The following is an 18,853-nucleotide window of genomic DNA, read 5'->3' as shown; positions in this document are numbered from 1 at the left end:
GAAAATTTTCATCCGGTTTTTTGGGTTCCTTAGGTATCAAAACGTCAAGATCCGGTAAAAAAAGCATATGCCCAAATTGGACCGATTACAATACTTTCCCTTCTAGAGCTATAGCGCTATCTAGACGGGAAAATTAAAATTAAAAAAGAAATCAAAACGCAGCACCTCCTAAAATTGAAATATATTTTTTATTCTTTTGCTATATTTCCTTTCAATTTAAATATTTTTCAAAAAATGTTTGAAAATATTGAGCTGTCAAGAAATGTGTATAATTTTTTTAAAGACTCCGAACCTAATATGCAGAAAAGTTACTTGAATGTGTGTCTTGTTATGTGAATTGACCTGTTCTACGATTAAATGACCCAATATTCCCCTCCATTTAGTTGTTAACAACACAAATCCTCCTTTACTTCATCTAACCATCGTTTCCTGGGCCGAACTTTCTTTCTCTTCCTGGATAATTGCTCCCTTGATATCCTATTAATATTCATCCTTTCAATGCCCCCAAGATAAAAAAAATACTTTACGCTTTTATGACGAGCAGTAGATCTTTTCTACGTATTTTTATCCATCTTAAAGCGGTCCAAATAATTTTTTTTCGAAAATCTTGAGATGTCCATCTGTTTTCATCGTTGTTCAAGTTTCCTATCCTTATATTTAAACCTTTTTTTTAAATAATATTCCTGTTATTAAGAATGTAATATACCAAAAATAAGCCGATTTTCTACCTATGTACTCGTTGACATCCTATTTTCACACTTATTCTCCAAAATCAGATAAGCTAATATTTTTGGTATTTTTTTAAAGCACCTTTTATAATTCTTTAAAACCTACCAAACCTTTCTTGGTTGAGCAACTAATATTTTCATCTTCCTTTTTCCAACTTTTTAAAGTTCCCCAACAATACAGACTATTCTTTGAAATAAATTAATTTCATCAACATTCTTACAGATCTAGTAAATTTTTTTTATAATCAATCCTCAGTATATAATGAAGTTTTAATGGTTTGATTAATTATATAGTAATAGAAAATTTATGTATAAACTATTTTTTTAAAATAAATTTATATCTACTGTGCTACAGTAACGTAACATTCTTTTAAAACAAAAAAAAAAATAAATATCAAACGAGACTTATGTATCAGTCTTAGTGGAAATTTGATTCATCTGATGTTATATTGGAAAAACATAAACATTGAACCCCGCTTCCTATTTTATCATAGCTATTTCATTTTATTATAACTGCCGAGTTTCATGTCACCAATTTTAGTTTTTTTTTTCTATTGGAATGAAATCATTTACGATTTCTACATTTCATTCACTGTAAGCGTAAATAAATGTTTTATTTTTTCTGTATTGATATTTATTATTATTCTAACATTTCCTTCTTGTATAGTTTTATTAATTAATTTATTACTACAATAAAAATAATTTATCAATTACTCATAAATAAAGGTAAAAAAAATTTATAATAAAATCTTGATTTTAAGCTGTTTTCTACTAACCCTCATCGGTAAAAAAATGAAGAATGAGATTTTTTCTTCTACTTTCCCGGCCGATATAACTGGAATATTAAAGGGAAAATTATGATAATCATGTCAAAAATTAGTTTCCGGTTTTTTTTTTGCAAATCGTTACGTTTTGTGGTCCAACTAGTTCATTTAGACCAAAATACATGCGTATATGTATGTACGTACCTATGTACGAAGGTGTTATGTGTATTAATGTCTGTATCATATTGCTATTCGCCTTATACACGGAACGGGAAATTTTGAATAAAATCTCACAAAAATTGTAATTGTAAAACAAAAAGTAAATTACACGCCATTAAGTGTCCCAACACAAAAAATTTCAATTTCTAAAAACAATGTTCATAAGATGATGACAATTCGAATGTATGCATTCCTGGAAGCCAATGCTGAGATTTTTCACGGAACTTTGAAGCATTTCCATGGAAATTCGTGTGATGGTTTCAGTTCCTGTACAACTTGAATTTTATATGGGTGAAACTTCAAATCACTGTGGAGTATTCGGCGGACGGTAGTTCGGTTTAGATTCAGTGTGCTGCGTATTCTTGCCGATCGTCCCAAACTGCTTCAATGTTTCTTGAAGTTCGTTGACCTCCTGGTGGTTTCTATTTTAGAGCTGAACCCGTCTCCTTGAAATTCTCAACCAATGTCTGGATGGCGTGGCAAGATGGAAGGGCGACCATGACGTCGGAATTTCCGTTCAGCAGCAGTCGACTGTCACCATTCTTGCAAAATGCGTTCACGCCAAATGCACGTTGTGTACCGATCCACTGGTCCACGATTACTAAATGGCAGGTAGGTGTGCACAGAAGGATGCCACTCCCTTTCTACCAGTTACTCAGGGCTGCCACTACTACTTTCAAAATTCCCCGTTTCCTTGTGCCACTCTGTACCTCGGACTGATCAAACAGATCTTCAAATTTGGCTCAAATATTTCTACACGTGGGGTATTGATCACATTAGTAGAAAAATATCACAAAATAACTAATTTCGATTTTCTTCAGAGGCATTTTAGAGAAAACTTTATTAATCCAAACCCCTCCTATTAAAATTAAATATGTTTTTTGTACTTTTGTTCTTTCTCTCAGTTAAAGTATTTTTCAAAATTTAAATTATATATTCCGAATCTAAAATGCAGAAAAGTATTTTTTTTTTCTTATTTTATATTTTAACGTATACTGAAGGGGAAAAGTACATAAAATTTTATTTCATTAATAACTGCCGATATGTTTTCTTTCTTTTTTTAAATTGTTATTGAATTATTATTATTAATTGTAAATTATTGTCATTATATACATAAAAATATGAAAATTATGGTTATCTAAATATACTTAAAAACAAAAATAAAATAAAAATTGTTACAATTATTTATGATGTAAATATTTTCTTATTTACAAAAAAAGGTTTATGAAAATAGCTTAAAAATCATTTCGAAATACACAAATACGATTTTTTTGCGGTTTTCTTGTGATATGATTTTTTAAATATTTATAAATCTTCTTCATTGATAAGCTATCACTCTTATCCGGTCTCGCATTCGAATCCAGGTCAGACATGGCATAATCTGATGTGAACAACACATGACTTCCTTGTACACCTATTAAATTAGACTTTTTTTTCAATGAAAAGTGCATAAAATATTACTTGATGTAAACTCTTTTTTACAGTCAGAGGTTAATAATTATTAATAAATTAGCATATTTAAATAAAAAAATATGAAGGCTGATTCTAATTGATGTACTTTCCTGTAAAATCCAAATATTTCATTAATTAAAATTTTATTTGGCTATAACTATGGAACCAATAAAAATAAGTACCACTTATGATACATCGCTGAAAAGCTCTTAATGAGAGCTTTTTTTTATTATTGTTAAGGGGAAGTCCAATATCCATTTTCTTTTTGGATTTTGTGCTTTTTTGGACACGTTTGGTTCAGTCGATTTCAATCAAAAGGGAAGGTTCACAACTAGATGTTACAACAGTCCTAAATCCAGAATTTCAATATCCTACGGCTAATCGTTTTTGAGTTATGCAAGATACATATGTACATATAGACGTCACGCGGAAACTAGTCAAAATGGATATTTCCGTTGAAATCTGAAAATCAAATATTTTCGCGATCACAATACTACGGGAAAAAAAAATTTCATATTAAGTTTTCTGTATCAACAATATTATTATTATTTTTTAATTTCATTGGAGAATGACAAATGATTCCCGTATAATAAAGTTTATATCTGCAATCTTTTTTTAAAAATTCTATTAAAAAATCCATCCAACATCAATAAATGAAGTTAATTTTTAAAATGATGCTGTATACTCGTTATGATCTGTACAACGTTCTATGTTTCGCTTGAAACGACTAACAGATAGTACAGATCCAACAGTTTTACGAAAAAATCTTACTTACCTTTATAACGTAACTCATTTCTTCCGGTTTTTAAATGAAATTAAAACTATGCACATACTATAAAGTTTTCTTACTGTATAACGTTTCGTACATTTACTGAAAGATGAAATATTTTTTTATAAATAGTTGCCTAACTGGAAACGAACATTAGATTTTTTAAATTTTAAATGGCAGATAAAACACGTTTTTAAATATATTTAAACACAATATATTTGACCGATTTCAATACTTTCAGAGCCCTTTTTTAAAATAATCATAGCCGAAGATTTTTTAAATAAATTAATTGTCTGCATTCATTCATTCATAGTGTTCTGCCATTAGGGCAGGTCCTATCACGACTGCTGCTCTCCATCTTGTTTTATCCGTTGCTAACTTCTATGTTTCAGCATATTTTTCCTTTTCCATAATCCCATCAATCACTCGAAATCTCTTACTTCCTCTTCCTTTCCTTCCGTTCACCAAGCCTTCTATCGTATCCACTTCTCATACAATGTCTTATTCAGTTCCTTTTCCTATATTCAATCACAATTAGGATTTTCCTGTTCTCTCCGATTTTCCTTAATACTTCTTCACGTGTTATCTGTGTTTTATCATTCTGCGCCACACCCATATCTCAACAGTCTCAATTCTTTTCTGTCTGCCTTTCTCATCGTCCACATTTCAGCTCCACAGAGCATCGCACTCAAAATAAAACATTCTACCAATCTATCCAGACAGCGGTCTTCCCTTCTTATTAAATGTCTGCTTACTTCTTGTTTTAATTTCTACTGTGCAAGTCAGGTCATCAATTATAAAGCTCCCTAAGTACTGAAATTTCTTCACCTGCTCTAAAACTTCATCTCTTATCTTAATTCCAATCCTCTCCTCTTTTCCACCTAAAACCATATATTTTGTCTTCTTTTGTTTATCCTAATACCCTGACTTTTGCAAGCTTCATTTAGGTCATCAAGCATTTCATTTAGTTTACTTGGATTCTCCGCTAGTACCGTCATGTCATCAACAAAACGTATACTTTCTAATCTTCTTCCCCCGATCTTTATTTCTCTTTTCCTATTCAGACAGGTTTTAATTATTTCTTCCAGATAAATACTAAACAGTGTAGGTGACATGCAGCACCCCTGCCTCACTCCCTTTCCAATCCCTATTCTTCCTGTCAGTTCATCTCCTACCCTCACTTTTATCCTCTAGTTATAGTACAGCTCTTTTATTAGCTGCCTCTCTTTCCAGTCAACTCCCTTCTTTTCCAAAATAAGCAGTAATTTATCCGACATAACTGTGTCAAACGTCTTTTCTAGGTCGACCAATGCAACATATAATCTACGCCTTCTTTCCACGTATCGCTCACCTACAGCGTCCCTTGTTCCACATCTATTCTAAACCAATACTGTAATTCCTCAATACTGCATAAATGAATTGAATTTATTCTTCAATTTAATATCATCAGTATTTCTACTGTTATTAAAAATATTTCTACCCGAGAATGTATAAGAAAATTATTTACAAAATTTAAAGTAAAAAAAAAATATATATATATCCCTTTCGGCACGCCGGAAGGCGGAGGTACATTTCACCGGTGCTAAGTAGGGGATAAAAAATATTTCCACCTTAAAGTTAAGAAAAACTTCATATTTACTCAATACGACAAGCCCCATCTTCTTACAATTCCAGCAACATTTTGGTCATCCCTTGCTGTAAGGATTGGTTATATTAAAAATTGTTTCAGATAAAAGCTTTATGTAATATTTAAAGAACTAACAACCACTTTTAACCGATTCGATAGTGTGCCTAGGTATGATTTTTTTGTATTCAAAACCCCATTTTTTCCACCTGTGAACCAATGGTTGGTAATTTTTAAAAACTTTATTTACACAAGTTTTAGGTCTTTATCCAAAGAATAGTAGGAACTTTAAACAAATTTGATATTTTACTTAATAAGAAATTTATAGTGATATTTTGCTTTTTCAAAAAAGCTCCCACCCCATTTCCACCTCCATGGTCCGATAAGGTAGAATTTGAAAGTGGTTAGCACAAAATTACGGCATTTAATCGTGTCCACAAGAAAGTGAAATATATATATAACCTTTTAAGCTGACGGTGGTTTTGTGGTCTGAGGGATGTGAAATGCGAAGAACGTCGAAATTTTTCGGAAGTCGAATCATGGTACCCATTACAATAGGCAGTTTTCTTATGAAATCTACCTAAAATAGTTTACATATTACCATATTGAGAACCTTACCTCATATTTGGTACAACAATATTCTGATACCGTTTCTCATTTTTAAAAGCCTATCCAAATTTTAAGTAAAAAAAGAATAACATAAATATTACAAAACTTCTGTAAAAACTAAAATCATTTTTTTTTCTTCTTTAAATTTCGACTTTTTTACTTCCCCGTCTAGTGCTATATAGCTTTAGAAGGTAAAGTATTGTAATCAGTCAAATTTGGTAGAATTAAATAAATCAATAATATTTAAAGCGTAAAAAAGTATTTAAAGACCCCACACCCACGCGAATGAAACACGGTATGCATGGGCGCCTTAGTTAGAACCATTGAATTAAATAAACAAAAAGTATTATATTTAAATAAAATGATAAATATTCAAAATTAAGTTGTGTGTGTAATAGCATTACCGATAAAAAAAGGAAGAGTATTTTTTTGTGAATTATCTATTTTAATTCCTACAGAGCTTTTTAATGAATGAGACTCTCAAGAAAAATGTTTAATATAATATTTATTTCCATCACGTGGTTCATAATTTATAATTCTTCAAAGAGAAGCATATTCATGATAACCTAATTGCTCAGGACTCGCTTTGCTCGACTTACCATCTAGCCAGGGGATATCGCTTCCTAGAATAATACTGATAAATATCAGTATTAAAGCCTACTCAATTTATAAAAACTATCAGTATATTGCAATTTCTTCAGAGTAACAATTTGGTCAGCAAAGAAACTGAGTGATATGTAGTATGCAGGTTTTAGAATAATCGGCCCCATTTTAAAAATATGACCTGTCCTTCATACGGGTAAAAAAGTACCGTATTTTGCATGGTGCTTAGCGTTACCCGAGAAACACAACGAGGAAGTGACCATAATTCGTTTCTCGTTTTTTATTTATTTATTTTATATTTTTTAGACAAATAAGCGGAGACAGGTGTAGCCAGTCGCGTCTCACGTTAACAGTGGCAGCGGGGCTGTCGGTTTGCTACCGCGCCGTACACAGTCGCCCTTTTTAAAAATGCTTCTCTCGATAAACAAAGAAATATGAATAAAGAGATAAAAATGACAGAAATAAATATTTTTTGTAGGAAATATAATTTCAAATACTGTAAGTAGTATTCGAAATTAGATCTGACTAACGGTATGGCCATAGTAAAGTTGAATATCGGCAAGAAACATAATTCGGTTGTTACCGCAAAACATTAAAACGGCCACCATCTTGAAACAGTGAAACATTTTGTAACGGAACTTATGTTCATGTAAAATTTCAACTTATCACTTGAGTGTTTAATTGACCCGGCAATGCTTCGCTATTATATATAGATTAAATGAACATAAGTGAAAGTTTGATAAAACATTAAAAAACTGAAGATTACAGAACTTTAAAAAATTTAACCTTTCCATTTTTCCCTTTTTCCTTTCTTCGCATCTTCCGTTTTTCTCTTTCTTCCTATTTCCCTTTTACCACTTTTTGAAAAAAATATTTATTTTCACGTAAGTAATATATATTCTGAATATCAACCAAATCAATTTTCCGAAATATTTTGACCCCAGCGCCACCTAGTGGGTCCAAACTAATTCAGAAACTTCGCGGGCGTGCGTACAACTAACCAAAGTTTCAATGCAATCGGATGAATGGTGTTGTTTGTTATTAAAATACTGAAAATTACGGAATTCACGAAATTTAACTTTTCACTTTATCCCTTTTCTCCTCAATTTTTTTCTATTCCTCCTTTCCCTTTTCCCTATTCCATTTTCCTTTTCCAATTTCCCCCTTTTACCCTATTTTTTATTTCCCCCATTTTCCCTATTTGTTTTTTATTTTTTTCGATTATTCTCCTTTTCCCTTTTTCCCCTTTCTCCCTTTTCCCGCGCGTAAATCGCTCCAGTAGTTTTTTACTGTAGTGGAAAATACGAACATTGCCTTTTATTTATATATATATAGAAGAAAGTCCGTTTGTATATTTGTTTTCGTAAATATCTCGACACCGGTGCCACCTAGCGGGTATAGATTTTGTTAAAATTTTTCTTTTCACGTAGCTAATATATATTCTGAATATGAGCCAAATCGGACCATAAATACAATTTTTCTAAATATGTCAACCCCAGCGCCACCTAGCAGGTACAAACTAATTCAGCAACTTTGCGGGCGTGTGTACAACAACTCACCAAAGTTTCAACGCAATCGGAGGAACGCATATGGGACAAACAAGAATTCATTTTTATATACATACTTGCAGACCCGGCAATGCTTCGCTGTTGCTAGATTTGAGTATATATATATTATGAACACAATTGAAAGTTTGACAACATTACGGAATTCGCAAAATTTAACCTTTCACTTTATCCCTTCTCATCTTTCCCCTTAATTTTTTCTATTTCCCCATCCTCTTTTCTCTAATTTTCTTTCTCTTTTTTCCTTTCTTTTTTTCACTTTCCCCTATTTTTTTCAAAAAAAGTCAATACCAGCTCCATCTAGCGGGTCCAAACTAATTCAGAAACCTTCGCGGGCGTGCGCACAACTCACCAAAGTTTTATCGCAATCGGATGAATGGTACAGGAACGCATACGGGACAAACATACTTTTATTTAAATGTAAAACAAACATTTAGGTAAATTGATCATAAATTCTTTTCCAAGATATTATTTAACCAAAATTAATTAATTTGGTTGGATACTAATATAAAATTACGAAATTGTAATTAAATTTGGGAGAGAATGGTTGCTATATTTACAAAAATTATAGCATTGTTAATGGAAACTATAGTATCAACCTAATTTTTTTTATTTATTTTTTTACATTTTTACATTAATTGTGGAAGTGATTTGTTATTGTAATCAATGCAGCAAATATATTCGTTTTATTTTATAATGCATAATTTTAAAATTAAAAAAGGATTTGTATGTAATAAACAAAAGCGTGTATTATTTTTATTTCATTTTAACTGTGAGTATAATTATTTTTGTGCTTGTTTTCAATTACTATCTAAGTAAACAAAGACTACTATTTATGATTTATTAGTAGTAGTAATAAAATACAAAATGTTCACATCTTTTTTGTCACAAAAATTATTATATTCCAAATTTATCTTAAAAATTAATTTTTCAGATTCATTAATTATATCGACTATCAAAATTAGTATATACGGAAAAATTCAAAAATTATAAATAAATGGGTAGTCACTTTTTGTTTTAATTAATTTCACTTCTTAGTTGTTTCAATTTGAGATAAAGCTTTTGAATTCTGAACCATTAAATTTAAAAAAAAACTTAACCAGCTTTTTTATCATAACTTGACCTATCATTTCGGCATTTATTTTTTATAAAAAGTTTTGAATGACAAGTGGTTCGGAGTTTTCTAGTCTATGAAGTGGAGGACACTTCGTAACAACGAACTTGCAATAATAGAGTAAACAATTCTTCAATCAAGAGATCCTGATCTTTGTTTGCAATGCAATATTGCAACTGGTTGAATATGAACCGCCGACAGCAGAGGTTCATTACATTTATTGATGAGACTCAAATTACTCGAGACGGTATCAATAATCTTTGCAACGAACACATTTGGACAGAACACACATGATATGATTTGGGCATACATGACAGTAGAACCTAATTTCCAACACCAAATTTAGCGTCAATCAGTGATTTGGTCTAGTATAAATTTTACATCAAGTTAAAAAGTCCATAATCCAATTTTTTTGGATTTTGGGCTTTTTTGTATACTTTTGATTCAGTCGATTGCAATCAAAAGGGAAGGTGCACAACTAGATGTTACAACAATCCTAAATCCAAAACTTCTCAACATCCTACGGTTTTGAGTTATGCCAGATACATACATACGTACGTACAGACGTCACGCCGAAGCTAGTCAAAATGGATTCAGGGATGGTCAAAATGGATATTTCCGTTGAAATCTGAAAACCGAAATTTTTCGCGATTACAATACTTCCTTTACTTCGTACAAGTAATTTTTCGCTAGCCGTAACTCCCTAATGGAGAATTTCCGGACTCATGTTTAAATGAACGTTTTTCATTATTTTTGCTAGTGGAATGAGTTCAGAAAGCGTCGGTAACACTACCTGTCTAGTGCAAAAGACCTACAGAATTGAAAGTAAAAGTTGAAAAAGTAGAATTTAAAAAATCCACGGCCCGAAACTCCAAGAAGATTCAAAAAGATTTTCAAAAAATGTTGAAAAAAATAAATCATGCTATGAGAAAAGCAAGGCTCATATTTACTTCTTTGACAAAATAAAAACCAAAATAAGCTGGTTCAAAAAAAATTGGAAAAAATCTAAAATTATTATATATTTCCAAAGGTATAATTTTTTAGAAAAATAGTAAATGAATCTAAATTTCTAAAAATCACACAAAAGAAACACAGTCAGTGGGTGGTCCGAAGAAAGGAGAGAAAAGTTAAGAGAAAGAATCAAAATATTTTGATTTCCAAGAGTATGTATGCGTGATTCTTAGTAACAAAATATTGTACTAGAATTATAAAAATATTTTATCTCTAATCTTTTATAATAAGTATTTTTACTTCCTTGTACGACAAAAGTGGTACTTATTTTCATTCGTTCCATAATTATAACTAAATAACATTTTAATTAATGAAATATTTGGATCTTTATTTGGATGAAGGGTTCGAATCCGACTTCAACTTCTTTTTTTAATTTAAATATATTGATTTATTAATAGACCTCTGATTGTAAAAAATTTACAATAAATAATAATTCAATAACAAAAAAATATATGAAAAAATATCAGAAGTTATTAATGAAATAAAATTTTATGTACTTTTCATTGGTGTCCACATTAGATTTTAGCAATTAATTTTTTAATAAATATACATTCTTCATAAGAACATGCAATATTACATTTTTCTCATACAGTATATGTATGTAGTATTAAGTTGTAGGCAACTGACATATGACAACAGGTAACTCCTGAATAGAGAATATTCATTTTCAGGAAGTGTCTTATATTAAGTTTACTTGAAAACGTGATTTAGTGGTTACTCAATTTAAATTACAGTTCATTCGAACTTGGCCGGTAAGAGTTCGCAGAACTGGACGGCACGGCCAAATCGGCGAACTATGTTAAACATGACCTAACCTAACAGTGAAATAAAAATAGGGATAAAAAATATGCGTGAAAACATATTTCAGTTCAATTAGATTTTTAATAAAGAATACTTTCAAAAAAATACCTCGAGTTTTGTTAGACAATGTTTTCTATTCCATTTGATGAAACGCGAGACTCGAATATGTCACTTTTTCCTCAAAAAGGTGGGTTAACGAATCACGCCGCTAGGTAGATATAGGATATAGATATATAACAGAATTAGTAGCGTGTACGAAAACTTGATAATAAAATAAAACAAGCTGTAATATTTCTTTTAAGTAAACTAAATAGTTTACAAGAGATTATAATAACTGCTACAGGAATGTGTTGCAAATGTGGGAACAAAGATTTGTTATACAAAACAGAAATAAGTTGGGGATTGGTAAAATTTTTATTCTACAATTAGAACTATTTGAAGTAATTGATAGAGAAATAAAAAAAGTTAATTTAATAGTAATATAAAAATTGCGTCCACAGATACGATAAAAATCGAGGGTTACACTTACAAAGCAATAAGTGCAATATTACAACACGGATCTTCGATTCGTGAAGGCCATCCATTATATTAGTTTATTAAAAAAGGGAAAATAATGTACGAAGTAAATGATTATGACTATCAACCAAAAAAATTGAGAGTTTTAACAATAAATCGATAAGATAATCAGTAATTCATAAATAAAAAAATAATGAAAGAATAATCTAACAAAACGCAATGATAGTCATGCAAACAAACATTTCTGTAATATAAATAAAACTGTTTTTAAAAAAATGATACCGATAGCAAAAAAGGTAAGACACTACATTTCTATTATCAAAGTCTGTTATTAATTTAGAATTTTTTTTTAAAAAAAACTTACTGGTCTGATTTATATGTAATACATACAGAAATAATACAATTCTTATGATTATTCGTTGCTTAATGAATGAAATCGGGCCGGTAACAGTTTTATTTAACTTTAAACAAAATTAAAAAATGGTTTAAAACGGGGTCGGTTCCATATCTAGAATGAAATAGGCAACCTTCCGTTATAACTACAGACACCATAGCCGATTTTCAAAGAAGAATTTCTGTCGGTCCGAAAAATTCTATATAAGTTATCACAACACAGTTTACTGTAATATTCTTCATGTTTTAAAACTGAAAATTTATCGTGTAACAAATTAAGAAAACAGACAAACCAAAACATCTTAATTATTGTGAATGGCTTCTCAAAAACATTGTTGATGGGTATATAGACCCGATAATGTATTTTATGTCAGATGAGACACGGTTTTATTTATCCGGGGATATCAATTCGCACTACGCCAGGTATCGGATGATTGAAAATCCTTACTAGACGTTTGAGCGTTCACTTCACGATGATAAAATCGATGCGACTGTTAATCATAAAACGGGGCCAATTCTTTTTTTTTTGACAGGACTGGAAATAAGAAATCCATCGTACAATTTCGAAAAATTCTATCCACGGTCAACAGATGGTGAAAAAGAGTACGGTTTCTTCCAACAGAATAGAACACTTTTTTTACACTCTTATTTTTCATTATACCTGATCTCTTCTTCCTTGAATAAGGACCATGAAAATTCAGTCAACTATAATAGTGGAGAAAACTTATTATAGTTGACTGAATTTTCATGGTCCTTATTCAAGGAAGAAGAGATCAGGTATAATGAAAAATAAGAGTGAGCAAGGAAGAAATTCTCCACTGTTGGGGAGTTGGTGACTTCGATTAATGAATCCCTGCGGATTTGTGTCGAGATTTAGTTTCCAATCTAGTGGTAATTGTACAAAGTACCCAACCATTTGCCAATATGCTTATCAAATAAAATCAGATGTCTTACTCTTTCTATAATCAAATCCATTAATATACTATTAATTAAAATATATGTATAATATCATAGTTGAGGAATAAATTTATTTGAAAATGTAACTACTGTAATAAAAAATTCAAGATAAATATAATAAACAATTTTTTTCACAAACTAAGTTTTATTCAGAGGAAATGAAAATTAGTAAAGTACAAAGGTGTAAAAGAGAAAACTCAAACAGTACTGTGTATAAAATGGACACAGTATAATATTTGTACAGTCCGTAACTATGATTATAATCTCAGATTCAATTCTGGAACAAAGCCAGTTCATTTGGCACATCTCCTATAATCAACCCAATAACTGCTATTAAAGTATACTAATTCAGTTATTTGCAAGTGTGAGAACTAAATGTACTGCAATTGATGTGTACTTACACACATAGCCACATATAGTCATAAGCAGGATAATTAATGTACAAACATGAAATAAATTTGTATAATGCCAACAACAAAATAAATGCGTCCTAGATATCCTGAAAACTGTGTGTAAAATTTTCTTACATATTGGTTTATGCCATTATTAATTTAAAAAAAATTATTTTTATATACATTTTAATTTTGCTATGTTTTTTAGATTCTGAATCTTCATTCAGTCAACTGCTTTATTCATAATTTATCATAACATCAGTTTTATTGTGTTTGCAAACACCATTTAAAAGAAAATATCTTGACTTGTATATTTTTACGTATGTATATATGCTTGTATAAATGGATAAATATAATGATTGTATGTGAACTGAGATGAGTTACATGTCATCTTGAAATGTTATCTTATGAGTATTCTGGATCTCCAGATATCCCATTCAGCTTTCTAGGTTCGGAGCCCATTGCCAGCTGCATCATGTGTGAGTGAAGTGTAGTCTTGCACAGATCCAGCCAACCATTCCTGAGATGGAATGGTTGGGTTAATTGAAACCCAACATCAAAGAACACCAATCTACACGATCTAGTATTCAAATCCAAATAAAAGCAACTACCTCGAGAGAATTCTTGACTTTAAAATCAGTTGATTTATGACGAGTTTTACGACTAGACTAACCCAGCGGATTACCTTGAAATGACAAAGCTGTTCTTATGAAGAATAAATATCCAATTCCAGGTTTACTAGGGAAAGAAAGGATGAGGTAAAGCGGTTTACATCGTTATTCTCAGAGAAAGCAACAATTCTGACAAGTGCTTTTTGAACCTCAAATACTTCTCATATATTAAGTCATAAGAGGGACTAGAATAGATAATGAAATAACGCGTATTATATTTTGCTCAACTTAAAGGGGGAAGGGGGAAATTGATGCATTAGTGGACTTAATTATATCCTTCCAATTTAGTACTTTTTTTTGTAAGATTTGCGTGAGACTTACTTTTTCTCTTATTCATTTAAAGAATTATTGTATTATTGTAATATCAGCTAATTTTAATTTTAGATTTAGTAAAACAAGTTTTAAATTGACCCCTTAGTTTTTTTCATCTGAAAAATTATTAAAATTACATAGTTTTAATACAGAGTGCCTCACGAGAAACCCGACAAACTTATGAAGTAAGTTTGTCAAACCCGACATCAAAATAATGAAGTAAGTTTATATAAACATAGGGCTGGAAATGATTCGTTAGCGAGTTACGGCTAGCGAAAAATTTCGCCGGAATTCAGCATCCCCGGTGAAATGAGGTTGTACTGAAAATTTTAGGACTTTAATTGAGGAACAAAATTAATGTTTTCCTACGGTTTTTAATCTGAAAAATTGAATAAGATAATTATCAAAATTCTATCTCCAGTAGTTTTCATGATATCGGAAGTAAAACTGAAAATTTTGTTGTCTGAAAACCGTTTTTTAGGTTTGCAATACAAATAACTTTTTATATGACTAATAAGTGCCTAAAATATATAACAAAACTTGTAGCGAATTTCATTATAAAAATATAATATAAAAGAAGTCTAATAAAAATCAAATAAACGTTTTAAAAATCAAATTTACTGAAAAAGAAACATAAAAAACAATTAAAATGACTTACACGTTGGAAATTGATAAACATCGCTCGGCTGATAAATTGATGATGATGATTATCAAATGATGATTAAAAGTACAAAATGCAGTTATTTATTTTTCAATATAATTCCCGCTTACACTGATACAACATGTGACAACATTTGCCATGTGACAAGTTTTTGCATTCCGTCACTGAAAACTTCTGGCGGTCTTTCTCGGATCCAGATGGCAACAGTTTTCTTCACCTCATCGTTGGTAGTGTAATTATTACCTTTGAAATCCCTTGAGATGAGGAAAGAAGTGGAATTTGCACGAAGCCAAGTCCGGCGAATATGGCGGATGCGGAATAGGCCCAAACTTTAGCCTGCGGAGAACCGTCAGAGTGTTTGCATGATACCCGTCGTACACATATTTTACGGTAACCCAATTGCTCTATAATATGGGGCTTATTCGTTCTTTAGATATTCCTAACTGAATAGCGATACGTTGCTGGGTGATTCGCCGGTCACTTTGAAGCAAATCGTCCACCTTCTTTCGATGTTTCTCGTCAGCCACAGAAACTAGTCGTTCGCTGCGAGGTGGATCCTCAATTGTCTGTTTACCAGCTTTCCTGTCAACAGTTTCACCGCTTTTAAACAATTAAAAATATTGGTAGGATCATATTTTCTGCTGTTAAAAACTCGATCACTGCGCGTTGTTTTAACCGTGTGGACATATTGGCCGTACTCGACTCCATTTTAACTGCTACTATAAAAAAGCCGGTAAACGGATTTCAACGCATTATCGGATTTCAACTGCTACCACATTCAACTCGATAGTACCTTTTGTTTCCGAGTAGCACGCTAGTGCGCAAAATCTGTCAGCCGAGCCTCGTATATTAAAAAAAATTATTGTATTTAAGTCTGTTTTATTTTTTTAAATTTAATTCTCATACCTTACAGATACTGTTCAAAATGATCTCCAAGATAGTTTATCCAAAATCTAGTGCGACGTATAACATCAAAGAAGTTTTCCTAATATCACAGGCCAATTAATACCCACCTCGACCAATAATACCCACCTCGACCAATCCATCCGCCCGGAAAACTTTAAATGCTGTCTAAAGTCTTGTTAATAATGAGGTGGTGCCCCGTCATGTTTGATTAATATTTGCTCCCTTTTTTCATTAATATTTTCCTTTTTTTCTTCTAGCAGAACTGGCAATTGACTTTGTACACAATACCAGAAAGGCGATTTTGAAAAATAAATGGTCCAATTAACCGGTCCCTAATTATATCACATCATTAATTTATCGAAAATCGGGTTTGAAAGTTTGACTATAATTGCATTTGGATTTTCAGTTTACCGGATATTCACGTTTTGCAGTCCGGTCATTTCCATTAGTAAAACCGTAAACGAAAACAATATCTGCATATTCTTGATTTGAATGGCACCTCACTTTTAAAAAAAAACAAATACCTTATACAAATCATATATAGCGTACGTACACTACACAAATCACAGATAAGAGACTAGCTATGTTTAATAATAAGTTGATTGTTGAACATCGTAAAATAACTCAATTTAATTTTTTTCTGACAACAGTATTGCCAACCTAGGTTTTCAATAAACTTAGGGCATCAGTTATTGGCTGATGCCAATATACAATATATACAATATATTTATATACAATAAATATACAACAACGTACACAAAGGGGATATAGTAAGTTTGCATTTTTTCTCAATGCCTACAATTTAAAAAAAAAGATCTTATGAAAAATCTTTCCACGTTATACCCCAGGAATCTGAATTGTAACTTTAAAAACTTTTTAAAAATTGACTAGTACATTTTTAAAAAGAAAAGTTTTAACAACTTTACCTTTGTATAAGTTAGCTTTCACTCTGTGTTAAGTGTTCCGTTTAAAATGTGTGGTGCAGTGGATTTTTTAAAAAAGTTTTCAATTTTTAAAACATCGTACTTCACTAACATTGAAGTGGTTGAGTTATAAAGCAAGACTTTACTTTACTCAGTCAATAATAAAATGTAACATGTTAATCATAATCAAGAATATATAATAAATAGAAATGATTCATAATCAAACTTATGATATATAATAAAGGAAAATAAATTCCATTGATAAATTCAGTTTAATAGAAACCTGAAAGAAAGTTACATTTGATATTGAATGTTTAATTTTGGTTGACATATAGTATACAGCAAACTTTCTTTATGTATGAAGTGAGACATTTGACAATCATGTACTTCATTAATTTTTACCTGTACATTACATTTGTTTTTTTAAATACAATAATTTTTTTTTTAATAAATTTTCGTATTATTTGGTTCATCCAGGTTTGAATCCCAGTCAGGGATGGCCTTTTTACAAGCTACAAAATTGCCATTTCATCTTATCCTCTGTTTTGGAGGTTCCTTATGAACCTCCAAAATTTGCTGCCGTTTGCGAATAGGGCACATCTAAGCTCAATCATGGATATCTGATAGCTCAATGGAACGGAACGGAACACAAGAATGGTGGGAGTTTCAATATTTTTCCTACAGATTGCAGAGCCTGGACAATCGGTTATTTAGTGGCAGTTATAAATTTTGTTTTATTTATGAAAGGATTTCGTAATTTGCGTTCCTATCCGTATGGAGCATCGTGAAATTTATGTACTGGTTCTGACCGTGAGAGACTAAGCTTTTGAGCCTAGTAATCCCGGTGTGATTTCCCTTCAGTCCATCCGCTGAAGTCCTTTCGGCACCAGCACCTATGGGCTAGCAGGATTGCGCCTATCGGAGCCCTAGTTATTTGGAGGGAGAAATACGCCTCGTTCTCCAGAGGGAGTCGCATATACTGACTAAATGAAATTATGTCATTTTCTGTAAAGCAGATGCCGATTTTATTGTTTTGAGATTATAATTTGATATATCTTTGTGTTTTTATTTTGCTTTTAGCTTGCATTACAGGCTTTTTACTTTGATATATTTTTGCGTTTTTTGAGTTTTGAGTTTTTTTTAATTTTTAATTGTCCAGTTTTTTAACATTTATTTGTACAACAAATATATATCGTGTCTACGCAATAACATCAAAGTGTTTTTTACCCTGAAAAAAAAAAAACAACAGTCTTATCCTCTGAACCAATACCAAACAGTGATCCCAAAAGTAAAAAAAAACTTTTATTTATCTTCTTCCTTTAAATTACAATGTCAAAATGATTAAAATAACAGATTTTATCATTACACAATTTTAATATTAAAAAAAAATGTAATACTGAATTTAAATATTCAATTACTTTTTTCCATGTGCCCTGCTTCCTTTGTATCGATCACTTGTAGTTAATTATTTTAACAGGAATTCTACAGTAAAAGAAGTTTAGCTATGATAAACAGAAACCTACATTATTTCAACTACTCGAAAGTAGAGATATAAAAAGAAATTTATTTTTGTGTTACCTGTTTAGTAATTATTACATAAAATTACAAATATTAACTTGAAAAATGTAATTAATTTATAATTAAAATGAAGATGTGTGTGGATGTGTAAGTGTGTGTGTGTGTGTGTGTGTGTGTGTGTGTGTGTGTGTGTGTGTATGAGCGCGTGCGTGTAAAATTTAATTATAATATTGAAATCACCAGTTACAGTGTATAAAAAGTAAAGAACACTTACCTAGTGGAGTGCTTTCAAAGTATTCACTTCATCATCAGCAGTTTAAAATTACAAATTGCACATCTAATTAG

The sequence above is a fragment of the Lycorma delicatula genome, chromosome 10 (assembly GCF_047948215.1).
Source record: "Lycorma delicatula isolate Av1 chromosome 10, ASM4794821v1, whole genome shotgun sequence".
Taxonomy (NCBI): Eukaryota; Metazoa; Arthropoda; class Insecta; order Hemiptera; family Fulgoridae; genus Lycorma; species Lycorma delicatula.
The sequence above is the reverse complement of the archived record's forward strand: the minus strand, read 5'-3'. Positions refer to the sequence as shown.